Genomic DNA, 17,442 nt, shown 5'->3' with positions numbered 1-17,442 from the left:
ATAATATATATATATATATATATATATATATATATATATAATAGTCTCAAATTCATTAACTTGATTTTGGGATATTTTCATGGCAGCAACAGGAAAAACTCATCTGCATTACACACCCTGGCCTCTAGATGGCGCCAATACCACTTTATTATTTCCCCAAGTCCGCTATCCGTATTTAACAGGTGCTATAATTTATTTTAGGGCACTATTCTAAAAGAAATGTCTGTTTTATTGCGTCTTATTTAGTCTCAAATATAAAAACACTGTTTTAGTGCTCACCAACACACATCTTTAGACTGTGTCGCGAGAAACCCAAGCGTCTAGGCTTGCGTCCGCTCTCTCCTGTGCTCCTTCTATAACAGGCCTTGGCTGTCTTTAATCAGGGGCAGGGTACCATGCACGAACAGGCTCTTTAATAATAATAAAAACGTGATGTACCTGTGTAAAGCTGCCTTCAATTCCACCTCTGAAGTTTGTATTTTCGACTTCGGGCCTTGAAAGTACTATTGGCGAACTTCCATTTACTGTTGTGTCTGAAAACCACTGGTTTAGCTTGAACTGCCAGTCTGACTAGCTGCACTTCATCAATGTCACCAGAAGAGGGCGCTCAGAGCCTGTGCGGGGGAGTGGAGCTGCTGGCTCTTATTATTCATACTGGAAATGCCAGCAACTCATTCCCTGCCCCACCGTTCAGTGTGTGTGTAATGCTTCCGTGGAAGGAGCACAGCCATTTATTATTACTTATCAGGCCCTGTTCACAAAATGCCAGTATACCAGTCCTCCCCTTCATACTGTTATATGAGGAAAGTCCAAAACAGTGAAATCTTAGGAAACCTGTACGTGTATGAGCGGGTTTCTCCTTCTGTGTCAGCCTGGAAATAGTGTTTCACACAGGAGCGATGTCCCATATCCAGTGTTCACGGCGGCCTGCAATCATGACTAATACACAGAGTCGATTAGTCAACACTGCTGACGTTTCATTTTTATGTTACAGTGCGAGAAGTTATTTTTAGCTGGAAAAATGGATTTCAAATTGTATTTAAGCAGGATTCATGTTATATCGGCTTAAAAGGTGAAATTCTTCTTTTCCGCCAAATGTAACAAACATGGTGCTGAAGGAGACATGTTTGACTTGTCTCTGAAACACAAACACCTCCATTGATGCTCCTTTGTCTGCTAAAGCGTCCACTCACAAAAATAAATAACTAGGCTAGCTTAGTGACTCTTTCTAGCTTAAGCTGTTTACAGCAATGCTAAAGCTTCAGCGGCCTACAACTAATTAGGTTAACTTGGTGACTGTTTCTGGATATGCTAAAGATTTAGCTAAACAAAGCTAACTAGACTAACCTGGTGATTATTTTTATGTATGCTGAGGCTTTACCCGACTAACTAGGCTAACCTGGTGACCATTTTTATGTATGCTGAAGCTTTACCCGACTAACTAGACTAACCTGGTGACCATTTTTATGTATGCTGAAGCTTTACCCGACTAACTAGGCTAACCTGGTGACTATTTTTATGTATGCTGAAGCTTTACCTGACTAACTAGGCTAACCTGGTGACCATTTTTATGTATGCTGAAGCTTTACCCGACTAACTAGGCTAACCTGGTGACTATTTTTATGTATGCTGAAGCTTTACCCGACTAACTAGACTAACCTGGTGACCATTTTTATGTATGCTGAAGCTTTACCCGACTAACTAGGCTAACCTGGTGACTATTTTTATGTATGCTGAAGCTTTACCTGACTAACTAGGCTAACCTGGTGACTATTTTTATGTGTGCTGAAGCTTTACCCGACTAACTAGACTAACCTGGTGACTATTTTTATGTATGCTGAAGCTTTACCCGACTAACTAGACTAACCTGGTGACTATTTTTATGTATGCTGAAGCTTTACCCGACTAACTAGGCTAACCTGGTAACTATTTTTATGTATGCTGAAGCTTTACCCGACTAACTAGACTAACCTGGTGACTATTTTTATGTATGCTGAAGCTTTACCCGACTAACTAGACTAACCTGGTGACTATTTTTATGTATGCTGAAGCTTTACCTGACTAACTAGGCTAACCTGGTGACTATTTTTATGTATGCTGAAGCTTTACCCGACTAACTAGACTAACCTGGTGACTATTTTTATGTATGCTGAAGCTTTACCTGACTAACTAGGCTAACCTGGTGACTATTTTTATGTATGCTGAAGCTTTACCCGACTAACTAGACTAACCTGGTGACTATTTTTATGTATGCTGAAGCTTTACCCGACTAACTAGACTAACCTGGTGACTATTTTTATGTATGCTGAAGCTTTACCCGACTAACTAGACTAACCTGGTGACTATTTTTATGTATGCTGAAGCTTTACCCGACTAACTAGACTAACCTGGTGACTATTTTTATGTATGCTGAAGCTTTACCCGACTGACTAGGCTAACCTGGTGATTATTTTTATGTATGCTGAAGCTTTACCCGACTAACTAGACTAACCTGGTGATTATTTTTATGTATGCTGAAGCTTTACCCGACTAACTAGGCTAACCTGGTGATTATTTTTATGTATGCTGAAGCTTTACCCGACTAACTAGGCTAACCTGGTGACTATTTTTATGTATGCTGAAGCTTTACCTGACTAACTAGGCTAACCTGGTGACTATTTTTATGTATGCTGAAGCTTTACCCGACTAACTAGGCTAACCTGGTGATTATTTTTATGTATGCTGAAGCTTTACCTGACTAACTAGGCTAACCTGGTGACTATTTTTATGTATGCTGAAGCTTTACCCGACTAACTAGGCTAACCTGGTGACGGTTTCTAATTATGCTGAAGCTTTACCCGACTAACTAGGCTAACCTGGTGACTATTTTTATGTATGCTGAAGCTTTACCTGACTAACTAGGCTAACCTGGTGACTATTCTTATGTATGCTGAAGCTTTACCTGACTAACTAGGCTAACCTGGTGATTATTTTTATGTATGCTGAAGCTTTACCCGACTAACTAGGCTAACCTGGTGATTATTTTTATGTATGCTGAAGCTTTACCCGACTAACTAGGCTAACCTGGTGATTATTTTTATGTATGCTGAAGCTTTACCCGACTAACTAGGCTAACCTGGTGACTATTTTTATGTATGCTGAAGCTTTACCTGACTAACTAGGCTAACCTGGTGATTATTTTTATGTATGCTGAAGCTTTACCTGACTAACTAGGCTAACCTGGTAACTATTTTTATGTATGCTGAAGCTTTAGCTGACTAACTAGACTAACCTGGTGACTATTTTTATGTATGCTAAAGCTTTACCCGACTAACTAGGCTAACCTGGTGACTATTTTTATGTATGCTGAAGCTTTACCTGACTGACTAGGCTAACCTGGTGACTATTTTTATGTATGCTGAAGCTTTACCTGACTAACTAGACTAACCTGGTGACTATTTTTATGTATGCTGAAGCTTTACCTGACTAACTAGGCTAACCTGGTGACTATTTTTATGTATGCTGAAGCATTACCTGACTAACTAGACTAACCTGGTAACTATTTTTATGTATGCTGAAGCTTTACCTGACTAACTAGACTAACCTGGTATCTATTTTTATGTATGCTGAAGCTTTACTCGACTAACTAGGCTAACCTGGTAACTATTTTTATGTATGCTGAAGCTTTACCTGACTAACTAGGCTAACCTGGTGACTATTTTTATGTATGCTGAAGCTTTACCTGACTAACTAGACTAACCTGGTGATTATTTTTATGTATGCTGAAGCTTTACCTGACTAACTAGGCTAACCTGGTAACTATTTTTATGTATGCTGAAGCTTTACCTGACTAACTAGGCTAACCTGGTGACTATTTTTATGTATGCTGAAGCTTTACCTGACTAACTAGGCTAACCTGGTGACTATTTTTATGTATGCTGAAGCTTTACCTGACTAACTAGGCTAACCTGGTGACTATTTTTATGTGTGCTGAAGCTTTACCTGACTAACTAGGCTAACCTGGTGACTAATTTTATGTATGCTGAAGCTTTACCTGACTAACTAGACTAACCTGGTGATTATTTTTATGTATGCTGAAGCTTTACCTGACTAACTAGGCTAACCTGGTGACTATTTCTAGGTATGCTTCACGTGACTAAGCCTGACTTGGCTAATTTAGTGACTAGTTATGCTAAAGCTGAATGGAGTTAAACTAGGCTAATGAAGTGTACTATGTTCACAAAAAAAAATCACTGACTAAACTAACTAGCTATGCTAAAGCTAAAGCTTCAACTACAACTAACTAGGTTAACTTGGTGACTATTTTAGACTAGGTTAGGTTAGCAACTGCATTAATCTTATACTAAAGCTTCAAATGACTATAGGCTTCCCACCTGGTGACTGTTTCTAGTTATGCTGAAGTTTCACCTGACTTTGTCTAACTTGGTGACTAGCTATGCTAAAGCTGAATAACGTGAAACTAGGTGTGCTATGTTCTCTAAAACTTCAACTGACTAAAACTAGGTTTAACAACTGCTTCTACCTATAGTAGAGCTTCACCTGACTAAGACTGTAGGTTTCTAATTAGGCTAAAGCTTCACCTGACTAACTAGGCTAACCTGGTGAGTATTTCTAATTATGCTTTATGTGACTAAGCCTAACTTGGTTACTAGTTATGCTAAAGCTGAATGGAGTTCAACTAGGCTAATGAAGTGTACTATGTTCACCAAAACATTATCTCACTAAACTAACTGACTGTTTATAGCCATTCTAAAGCTTCAGCGAACTACAACTAACTAGGTTAACTTGGTGACTATTTTAGACTAGGTTAGGTTATCAACTGCTTCAATCTTATACTAGAGCTTCAAATGACTATAGGCTTCTAATTATAATAAACCTTCAACTGGTTAACTAGGCTAAGCTGGTGACTATTTCTAATTATGCTAAAGTTTAATTAAGCCTAACTTGGTGATAGTTGTGCTAAAGCTGAATGAAACTAACTAGGCAAATGCAATGAATGATGTTCGCTAAAACTTTAACTGACTAAAATTAGGTTTAGTTAGCGACTGCTTTTACCTATGCTAGAGCTTCAAATTACTAATACTATAGACTGGTGACTATTTCTAATTATGCTAAAGCTTTACCTGACTAAACCTAACTAAAACTTATACTAAAATGTCTCCTGATTAAATCTAACTAGGCTGCTGGTGTTTCCAGATATGCTAAAGCCTGACTGGGTACTGCAGTAAGCAGTATGTTACAGTATATGTAAGTATGCGAAGGCCTCAACTGACTAAAACTAGGCTAACTTGGTGACAGTTTATAAGAAATCTTCAACTGTCTAAAACTAACCAGGATGACTTAGTAACCATTTCTAGTTATGCAACCGCTAATGGAACCTGGGTTCCAATGCAATAAGGTCATTAATAAAGACATACATTTTTTAGATTGTATGCCACAGCCCCAAAGACCATGTGCCGTACTGAACACTGCTTGTCCAATCTTCAGACCAATTCGTCAGGTAGTGCAGCGAGGGCTCTAGGACTCAATGGGTTTCCCTTATTCTCTGTTCATTCTGCTGTCTGGAGTACACTCTGCTCTATTGTCCTGGCAATAGCTGGAAGGCAGTCATCAAGATAAGAGGCTGCTCAAGAGGATTGAACACCATCTCACAAAGAGAACTGCTAATCCGCACCATGTCTCAGTGCTGATCTTGGGTCAGATATTTATTCCTTCTGGCCAGTTAGATGTGTAGAGGTGGGCCTGATCCTAGATCAGGGTTCTTACACTGGCATCAATGTGGGCTAATGTGTTTTTGACAGTGTTATTATCCACCTTCAGATGCTTCAGTGTACAAGAGGTGGCACACTGTGCTGTCCCACCTCATTACTTCATGATAACCCATCATCATCTCCACAATACACACAGCAGAGGCCTCTTAAAAAAACGAAAGAGATGTGAATGAGATGTGTCCACCTGTAGTTGCCTTTTCTAGAGAGATTACTACATTTAGAGCTTTCTTCTCGACAGGTCTGAGCTGTTTTCTTGAGAACATTTGTGCAGCTTAAGATTGTACAAGTTTACTCGTTTTTGATCCCAGGTTTTACTAGGTGGTTGTTGTGGTATCCTAGCTGATCGATATTTTATTAAGTGGTTAAATGGTTGCTGAGTGATTGCTTTAGGGTGGCTAGGTACTAGCTATGTTGTTGATTAGTGGTTGCACTGGTGTTTCTAGGTTTCTCTGGTATCCAGGTGGTTGCTAGGATGTGCTTTGCAATGTGCAACCATAATAACTAGACAAGGACATTTTATATTGGCTTGTATTTATTTGTGTATATATTTGTGAGCAAGTATGTCATTTCCAAAGAGAAAATATTTGATCTGGAGGTTATTTAAAATATGCTAACATAAAATAATGCTATTCTGTTCTTTTTAATGAAATAATTATACACATGCAATAAATGCACATTTGATTTCACTGTTTAATGAACAAATAATCACTTTTAAGTAGCATTTCTACTTGCTCAGCGCTGTTGTACATTATAATGGATGTTATTTTTAGCCTTTTTTTCTAAAGTACGATAAAACATCTTGCTAGCTGCCTTATGGCTTATGCCATAAGCTGACTCAGCAGACTCAGCATAGTTGTAGAGAAGAGGGGAGTACAGTATCAAGTCTTTGCTCTCCCACCAGCAGCTGGAAGGCCAGAAAGCTTGTGATTAGCACAGGAGCTCAGGCTAATGCCACTTCCTGTGGGGAACAGATCCCAGGCCCCAACATCTGGCTCTGGTTGGAGTGTGTGTGTGTGTGTGTGTGTGTGTGTGTGTGTGTGTATGGATGTGTGTTTCTCCTCCACGGCCATGTTTAAAAGCAGATCCTCAAGTGTTTACCCTCAGACCGCTGGGAAAGGGCACAGTGCTGAGACAGAGCCAGATGAGCATGAGAACCAGCAGAGGAAGAGGAGGAGGAGGATGAAGACCCAAGGGAGCCAGACTGCTTTTCACCCAGAAGCAACATCATATTTTAGTGCAGCTTTCAAAAAGGCCAGTCAGAACCAAAGCTGCTATAAATACAAAGATGGGCCAAAACATTATGACCCATTGAGGCATGGACTTCTCAAGACCTCTAAAGGGGTCCTGTGGTACCTGGCTCAAGATTGTACCAGGCCACCTTCTTTCATTGGTCTGAAGGCCAGTTCTGACGCGTGATGCTTTTGATGGTGGACAGGGGTTAGCATGGGCATTCTGACTGGTCTGCATATATGCAGCAACAATGCAGAGAGAAATCTCGAACAGAGGCCAAAACACCAGGAAACAGAAGAGTTGCTTAGGGCATTCTTAATAACAAATTAAAGCAACATTATGTACATTTGTATCGTTAAAATAGCAGCTTTAGAATCATGTTGATGCTCTCCTGACTGTAACAGGGAGAGTAACGTCTCCGTCATTCCCGCTCCGGGCCGGAACGCTGCTACTGAGCTTTGGAACTTTGGTGGAGCTGCACGAGAACCTCTCTTCAGAACTGTGTAACGTTGCGTACTTGTGTAAAATCTTGAATTTTTTGGTGTAGGCAATAGTGCACTGCCATATGGACACGACAAAGAAGAAAAGAAACTCACGGTGGACCTTTTTTTTTTATAAAGCCTTTTTGTTTACAGCCGCTTACATCACTGCCTTTTCCATCTTTTCGTAGTAAGTACGGTTTTCACAACCTTCTCCACTGTCTACGTGTCTGTAGCTGTCAGAAACTCTTGACTCCAAACCTCTAGTGGCTATATTACTTAATATCCATGCCAACATTCGGACACCCAGGACACCCAGGGGAAGTTCATTCCACTACTTCGGTGAAAGGACAGAAAAAAGCCTGGATGCTTGACTTCCATGGATCTTAAAGGATGGCGGGTCGAGCTGAGCCGTACTTGAAGCCGTACTTTGACCATTGGCCGGGGATTGGCCCATTCTTGTCTTTTTAGGCCAGCATCAGGGTTTTGAATCTGATGCGGGCAGCATCTACAGATGTGGGCAGTGATTGTTGCAACGTCTGAAATGGACATATTCAATTTTGTACGTAAAGGGAGTATAAATGAGCCGTAATGCTGCCTTAAATATGATGCAATATGTATCGTTGTCACAGAAAAAACCTGTATCCCCAAAATGGAGCATTTCTATTGGTCCATTCATCATAAACATTCTGATACAATGTAAAGGACAACTGCCAGATTCACATTCTGCCCAAAAATAAAACCAGCAAAAATGAATAATTGATCCAAGGTTTTTGCATGATAGCTACGATATGCTCATTCACTTCTTTAGAAGAGGTCGATCTCAGAGTGGGATCTGTGTGTGAGAGTGATCAGCCGGCGTGAGTGGATCTGTCTCTTTTCTTCATCGCTCTCCTCTCCTGCTCTCCTCATTTATCTCTCACCTTTTACGAGCGTCTGAGATGCTCATTTCCTGCCTCCAGAATTTATTTTTCATGAGAGAGACAGACCAGATAGAAGCAGGAAGAGAGTCGGCTGCTTGGCAATTTCACTCCACTGCTGCGTTCTCTCTTCACTGGCTTCTTGTAGCTGCTGCCCTCTTCAGATTCAAAACCCTGACTCTGGCCTACAAAGCCAAGACTGGACCAGCTCCTCCATACTTGATGGCAATGGACAAAAGCTGATCCGCACCAAGAGCCTTTCGAGCTTCAAGTACGGCTCGGCTCGACCCGCCATCCCTCAAAATCCACAGAAGACATGCGTCCAGACTTTTTTCTGTCCTGGCACCAAAGTGGTGGAAGAGCTTCTCCTGGGTGTCCGAACAGCAGAGTAACTCACTGTCTTCAAACGCAGACTGAAGACCCGCCTCTTCCGAGAGTACTTGGGCAAATAGCAGAGTGGTCTCCTTACTGACCTTTGTTTAGTAGTGTCTAAACTCAGAGGGATCTTAGAATTTTTAGTCTATTCAAACTAGCTGAGGGTTTTCTTGGGTAAATAGTAAATCACCTTTGTAAGTCGCTCTGGATAAGAGCATGAAATATAAATGTAAATTTCACTTTAAAGGGCTTTTTTTAAATCGCCCACAAAAGACTTTTACCAGGATGTTGGATGATCACCACCCTACCTCACCCCCAACTCCCCAAATCTTTCCAAAAGTAATGGCTGGAGCTTCAACCATCATTCCAGAAAACACAGTTCTTCCACTGCTCCACAGCTCAATGCTGGGGAGATTTATACCCCTCTAGCCCATGCCTGGCGTTAGGCATAGTGCCAATACGTTCATGTTTATCTGGTCTATTGGCAGTACTTCTCTACAGGGACTGTAACAGTGTGTGTTTGCATTTGCACATCTGTGTCAGCAACTTAAAGTGGCTGAATGTTTTCATTAGAAGAGGTGTCCACAAACATTTGGACATGTAGTATAACTACATAGGTTTACAGAAAATAAACAGACAGTACTTTAATAAAGGAGAGTGAGACTGTGTGTGTTGTCTCTCTCTCTCTCTCTCTCTCTCTCTCTCTCTCTCTCTGCAGAACGTATTTGTCTTCCATTAATGATGAATAGCTTGTAGATGAGGCAGAGGAAAGTTCCCTAAATAGAGAGCCGGTTCTGTTTCTCCTCAGTCCGACACTCAGAACCATGATCGCGTTGACGAGCCAAAACCCAGAATGGCTGCAATGTCAGGAACCCACAGTGACGCTCCATTAGTAAATACAACATCAGTTTCACATATATATGTGGCCAAATGTTTGTGGACACCCTTTCCATTGAATGCATTCAGCTCCTTTAAGTTGCACCCATTGCTGACACAAATGTGCAGATGCACAGAAACACACACACAGCTTGTCTACTTCCTGTAGGGAGGTACTGCCAATACAATAGGACTCTCTAGAGCAAATAAACATGACCCTTTTGGCACCATGCCTAATACCAGGCGTGGGATAGAGGGGTATAACGCCAGCATTGAGCTGTGGAGCAGTGTGAGAACTGTGTTCTCTGGAATGATGGTTGACGCTCCATCCAGTACTTTTGGGATGAGTTAGGGAGTTGGGCATGAGGTTGGGTGGTTGAGGATGAGGCTGTTGCTCTGTCACTGAATGCAATCAAATCCTCACAGCAGTTCTCCAAAATCTAGTAGAAAGCCAACTTTGGACACTGAACATGACTCGTTTGATCGACTACATTTGGGGTAAATATAATTTTTTCAGCAGCAGGTCAGAGGAAAGGTTTCTACAACGCGTCTGCAGATGTTTGATGGTAATATCAGCCTGTCTCCTCTCATCTCCTCTCCGTTTGTTTTCATTTCACTCCTGAGGTGACCTGAAGGCTAAGCCTACATGTCAGGAGTTGTAAAGGTCACGTCCAAGTGACATATCTCCTTACTGAACTGACCGGCGATCAGTTCTCTTCAGCGCAGAGCCCTAATCTCAGATGTTTTCAGTGAAACAGCTAATCTGATCTCAGTTCAGTTCAGAAAAACAGTCAAACTGACAAACAGGTCAAAGCCTAAATGTCAGAAGTCATAGCCGCTAATTCCATCTGACTCATCCCGCATGGATGACGCCTTCTCCAGCTGACATATCCAACACGTTTCTCCAAACTGTCACAGGAATACAGCTCAGACGTTTGTCTGGCTGATCTCTGAGCTTAACTAAAGGTCAGTGTTGAGACAGGAGCTTTGTGGAAGTGTAAGAGTTTTACTAGTTTGAGAAGATCTGCTGTAAACCACCAGCCTGTAGCTAAAACAGCACTGTGTGTGTATTTCTGACCTGTAGACTGAACTAAAGGTCAGTGCTCATCGGTCTGTCTAACATAAGCTGCTTCTGCTGGATAATGAACACGTGGATTTCAGAACCAATTAGAATTACTGCACTCAGACGACATTCACACTTTCCCGGAATCCAAATATCATTGATATGTATATAAATCAGCTGGAGGATTATAGTCACCCAAGTGTTTCATACAGGTGGATTGGTCATGAGCAGATGTCCATGTCCAGTGTCCATGTGGGGCCTGTATGGGTAGTGGGTAGGGGTGAAACATGGGCCACAGCTGGGTTATACACTGCATACAAGGCCTAGATGGAACCCATGTGAGATTAAGGTGGGCTGTAATGACAGGGCCCATTTGGGAAGCCCAACTTAAAGCCCCTAGCCCATGTTCCACCCATGTGAGCTCCACATGAGCATGTTGGTTGGGGATTCTCATCTAACAGAGAATAAGGAAGCTTTCTGAAAATGCCTTGTGGAAAGTCACGGTACATGACATTTCCCAGAGTTAATTGATGATTGTGAATCAAGTTGAATTGGGAAGTTGAGTCAGGAATCAGGTTGAGTCAAGTCAAATCTTAGAACTGACGTTAATGAATCGATTGTACTTAAATCGAGTCAGGAATCGTTTGAGTTGAGTCCGAAATAGGAGAACTGAATTAAATGTCATAGCACGTCAGGCAAGGCAAGTCGAGTCATAATGTAATGTAACTGAATTCAATCATTGGTTTCTTACATACATCTCTTTATTTCTCTCTCACACACACACTGTCCTCTCACACATCTCTTTCACTAACACTCACACTGCTTTCTCCCATACACACACATGCACACACATTAATAATTAGCCTTCACGGATCGACCTGTTCACATCCTATTTATTTAGGTCTGTAATTGGGTTGCCCGGTCTGTAATAAATCCGCAGGCACTGCCAGTAATGGAGGTGAGAGAGAGACCTATACAGCCATTGTCCCTCATCCATCCAGTCTAGTCACACACAAAAGAGCGCCCAGCAGGCCGCTAATGGGGTGCTGATGCCCAGGTACCGGTCACTGACCCCTCCATACACACTCCTTTCTGTTTTACCTTCCCTCCAAGCCTTTAGCGCCAAATCCCCCTGACACATCGCTGCATCTACCAGTGTGTAACAGGCTAATGGGAATGCTGGAGTAACAGAATAAAGGGGCAGCATAAAAAAGGAGAAAGGCAGCAGAGAAGCATGTGGAAGAACCTCTTCAGCGTTCAGAGGACTATTTTAAAAATATTTGCCAATGTGTTTTTTTTTGAGGGATGCTACTGTACTGCACAACCCATCCATCCGCAATCAGGCGTATTAGTTTTTCTCAGTCACTTTCTCAGTTGTCTTGTTTGTTGCTCTAGCATATGCTCACCTCCACTGATTGGCAATACATTTATACTGGTTCATACAGCTATACAGTGTCCGGTGTTTGGTCTGGGAGAGTGTTTGGGAGATAGCCCACTCTCACCATTTGTTACAGCCTGAACAGAATTGGGGGCTCGTCCAGGACCCAGTAGTCTGGACATAATGATTTGAACCTGTGGTTCAGGTCTTCACACTGCCCAATTATCTCACATCCAAAAATGTTGACTGCAAGAACCGACTTTTCAGTTACCATCTAACACATTCCCAATATCCAAACCCACTAGTGAACCTACCACCACCATGTGTCTTACGTTTTATATTGAATCTGACAAAACAATTTCTCTGTGAGTTTTTTCTCACAATGCTTTGCATGTATTCCTTCCGCCATGATTTTAAAATGTAGTAGAACAGCGTCTCTGACCTCAGGCAGGGTATTCATAGCCATTTGGTGTATTAACTTTCTGTGAGGGAGCTTTAAGAGATTCAGGCATCTGTTTCCATTCACCACCGAGTGTTTTCCACCAAACCCACCAACCCCACTCTGAATGAATGTCATTGCTTACTTTTTAAGAACCCATCATATAAACCATATCCCATCTGTTAAACATGGGGGTGGGAGTATCATGGGGGATGCCTTGCTTTCTCTGCTCCAGGGCAGCTTGACATTATGGATGAAACTATGTATTCTTTACCAGCAAATCCGACAGGAGAATATCAGTATTTCTTTCCAGAACATTTGAAACGATGGTGGAATTGCCTTTGAGTGGTGGTTCTCATCACTGTACATTGCTTATATATACATCCATTAATTGTTAGCTACATTAGCTTTGTAGCTCCAGTCTAAAACTAAAGAGGTCTTAGCTGATCTTTGTATAGATTTGACATTTCTCACAGTTTGTATTCAATCAAACATGGCATATACAATTCAAAATATTCCCATTCAAATATTTGGAAGCTTATTTCATTGTGTTATGAGGCCACTTTTATTTTAAATCATGTGACAATCCACTACTTGCCTTTGAAACACCACACACACACTCGCTTACTCACTCAGAAACACACCTTCCAGCAGCGGTGTGTTTGACTGGCAGCTCTTTTGTCCTCCTTCCCACTGTCACCTCCCTTCGTAGTAGCTCAGACAAAGAGCAAGGGATAAATGGAGGGAGAATGGACTGAAGAGTGACTCAGTGGGCCATGCCCCTCCTACCTGCACAGGTAACCGAATGGAGAAATGATTTTGTGCTTTAGGGCACCCGAAGAGTCAAATTTCTCAAAACGCACCGATAAAAACAAGCCCACAGACCTTCACCCACACATGCCCAATGTGTGACCTCATACCTTAAGACCGTTCAATGCCACAATGAAGCTCAGTCTGTCAGTGCAAGTTGAAATGGATACCCTGCATTCACTGCATGTGCAAATGTTTGTGGACACCCCTTCTAATGAATGCATTCAGCTATTTAAGTGACACCCAATTGCTAACACAGATGTGCAAATGCACACACACAGCTTGTCTAGTCCCTGTGGAAAAGCATTGCCAATAGAATAGGACTTAATATTGTAATATTTATAGAATAATATTGAATAGAACCTATTGGCACCATGCATTTCTAACACCAGGCGTGGGATAGAGGGATGTAAAGCCCCCCAGCACCGAGCTGTGGAGCAGTGGACCTGTGTTCTCTGGAATGGTGATTGATGCTCCGTCTTACACTTTTGGGATGAGTTGGGGAGTTGGGAATGAGGTGGAGTGGTGATCATCCAACAGCCTGACCTTACTATCACACTTGTTGCTAATGCAATCAGATCTTTAAAGCAATGCTCCTAAATCTAATAGAAAGTCTTCACTGGACAGTAGAGACAGTTACTTTACAATCGGGTGTCCCAATACTTTTGTCCATATAATTTTTTTATTTTTTTTGCATCCCTCACACCACACTTTTTTAGAAACACCTGCCTTGTGGCTACAGTGCCGCCAAAGAGTTTGTGAACCTCTTACAATTTTCGTGTAATGTTTTAGAGCCCACCATCAGGCAGCCTCTGAATAAGAACAGTGGAGGCCACTACTCTCCACTGACGCTGACATTGCTGTATACAACAGGGAAAAAACAGAAGCCTATAGGAAAAATGTTCTGTGGACAGATCCAGAATCCAAAATAACACTTGTTGTATTAACTTACCAAACACTGCAACGTAAAAACCCCAACCCAGCTGTTAAGCACGAGGGTGGGAGTATCTTGGTTTGAGGCAGCTTTGCTTTTTTTCAGGTCCAGAGCGGCTCGCCATCATTGATGGGCCTGTGAATTCTGGCTTGTACCAGCAGATTAAATATTGGTGTTTTGGGGGATTTTTTGCTCACATCCCAAAATCATTACGTTCCCCCAGAGGGTATGGCATTTGGCTAAGCAGCTCCATGTCTTTACTGCTCAGCGTCTCCTTCATTTCATCACTCAGCACACACCTTTAGTCCAACTACAGTATGTGTGTGTGTGTGTGTATGTGTGTGTGTAGACTCGCGTGCCACCTGAAGATGAAGTGTGAAGAAGTTGGTATGATGTGTCATAGTTTCAGTCTGTCTGTCTCAGCTTGTTCAAAACCACACACAAACTGACACACATTTTGCACCAACACCAAGTCCACACTTTAAGCGAAAAGGGTTCTCTATATTATTGGAAAAAGTGGTGCTCTTGAACCCGTTCTATTAAGACCTTATGAAGAACCTATTTAAGAACCTATGAATATTATTTTACCATTTTACTTAAAACCGTTTTACCAGGCAAAGCATCAACATTTCTTCTTTATAGAACCACTGCCTTTACTAAAGAACCCTTGAAGAACCCCTTAACTGAGGTATAGCTTTGTAAGATAGCTTCAGGTCATCCTTACAGGGGGTGCCAATACTTTTAAGTGGCACCGTAAAGAAAAAAAAGGGGGGGGGGGGTGGTTCTTTAAGCATTCTTAGTAAACCATCTTGTAGTGCTGCTTGACATTACAGAGTTTAATAAGCACCACGTTCTCGGAACATATGATACATACTGGTTTTGAACTGCTTCAGGATGAATGAACATGTCCGAGTCCATTCCTGACCAAAAGCTTGGTTTTTGAGGTCCATGTCCATGTTTTTTTATGTGAATTAACTTTCCCCTGTCTCGCTTTCTTCTCCGGCCGCCGATTCTTGCCTGTCCTCTGTATTTGTTTCACTCACTCATGTCGCAGCACTCTTCATAATGCACAAATCTGATTGGCTGAGTAGCATCACATGTGATATTAACAATGCATGTGATTGGTCTGTGGGATTCCTGGTCTGCTAAACTTGTACCATACAGGCTAAGAAAGTTGGATAAAATAAACACTGTCAAAATGAAATAGTTCCTAATAGGTCCATGCAGGGCCGCCACATCCGGAGGAAAAGGGCCTGTAACTGACAGGGGCCCTGAAAAATGTATTAATTGGCCTCTTTGGCAGGGCAAAAATGGTTAAGGCCGCACCGCTTGGTTCTGCATTTGCACAGACCCGTTAGACTGGTTACGGTATCTTTTTTGATTTACCGTGCTGCTAAATCAGGACCAGGAAGTGCACATGTTGCGTATCATAATAATTATGCAACAGTTTGGCTCTTTAGTGTTGCACTACAACTTCTAGGCTAATGTAGCACCAGCTAGCTAACGGTAGCTAACTCACGGAGGCCGCAATTATGCATGCATAAATCGCACTCGCTTCAAACCACACCTAGGAGGCCATTTAATAGATGTAAGATGCCAAATAATGCTGGAATCTACTTAAACAAGTCTGTTTATAATCTAACTCAAAAGGGTTTGATGCGAGTGTGTGACGACTTCAGCATGCAGTTAGCACTATGTTAACAAATAGCTGTGTTCCTGGCATTCACTGTGGCAGCCATGGTACTGATGTTGGATAAGCCCTCAGCCCTAGCTTTCAGGGCATAGACGAGGCCCATAGCCTCGGTGGCGTGAATATGAAGCCAATTAGTGCATCCCTAAGCCATTAAGCCCTTCTTCTGTGGTCCCAAGAATGGTTAGCTAAGAGTAGTTGGGCCCAAAATGGGGCCCCTGGCAGTGCCCTGAGCTTATGTCCCTGGTTGTCTAGTGGCTAGGATTGGTCAGGGAACTCCTCTGTTTCTGGGGCAGTGGTGGAGAGCACCGTGTGGTTAGAGCACCTGGCTATCGATTGCAGGGTTGTGGTTTCAATACCCGGAATCAGCAAGCAAGGCCCTTCACCTGCTGAATGGGTTAATGTTGGGTTAAATGGGTTAATGGGTTAAACCCATAAATGGGTTAATGGTGGAGGCCAAATTCCATTGGTGTCCAACACTAATAGTGAATATGGTTGTCTTGTCTTGGCTCCAGATCTGAATAGGACAGCGAGCGTCTGTGTCAGCCTGTTAATGGCCTCTGCCTTAGATGTTTAGAGTTGTTGTTTGGCAGTGATTATTAAAGGTAATTATGGCCCGAAGGAATAGAAAATATGGTAACATGGCAAAAAGAGGGGTTTTCTTCATGCTAACCAAGACGCAGGTGCTCGTAGTGATGACATTTACATTTATGGCATTTAGCTGACGCTCTTACCAGAGCGACTTCCAGGCTACTCAGTGTAGTGTTAGGAGTCTTGCCCAAGGACTCTTATTGGTGTAGCACAGCAAAGTCACCCAGACCGGGAATCGAACCCCTGTCTCCCACACGGTGTGGTAACTCAGTGGCAGGTAGTGGTGTTATCTGTTGCGCCACACCACCACACGATGACTTCCCATCAGAATTAGCTAATGTGTTCTGGATCATAAACTTGCAATCTGTATCTTCCACACAGTTTCTCTACTCGTTTCAGTGAACTCTGAGTCAGAAATGCTACAGCACGTCACTGTGTATGAGCTGACTTTAATTTCACGGCTTAACCGAGGTAGGACGAGTTGACACAGACAGATTCCAGTGCAGCATAAACAGAGAAACTGGCCTAAAGGAATGAAAAAGCTGTAATCGCAGCTCACAGCCTGCATGCTTCAGCTGGAATGAGGCACACAATAAAGAGGAGAGGAGAACGGGAATGAACTTGTAGGCCTCTGCATTGGCCCTGTGCTCTGTGCTCTGTGTGTGGGTGTGTGTTTGGAGGCTGTTGTTTTGAGCTGGACCCTCGCCCAGCGTCGGCACTCCTGCCAAAGGAGTGAGAGAGGGAGTCAGACCACAGCTCTATCTTTAGAGAGGGTATAAAGAGAGCGAGGGAGGAACAGAAAAGAGAGACAGAGAAAAAAGGAAGGGGGATGATAACAACTTCCTCTCCACCTGGCCTCCGCTGCCCTCTGAACAGAGGCTCTGCA

Source organism: Salminus brasiliensis, chromosome 21, assembly GCF_030463535.1.
Source record: "Salminus brasiliensis chromosome 21, fSalBra1.hap2, whole genome shotgun sequence".
NCBI lineage: Eukaryota > Metazoa > Chordata > Actinopteri > Characiformes > Bryconidae > Salminus > Salminus brasiliensis.
Note: the sequence above shows the minus strand (reverse complement) of the source record.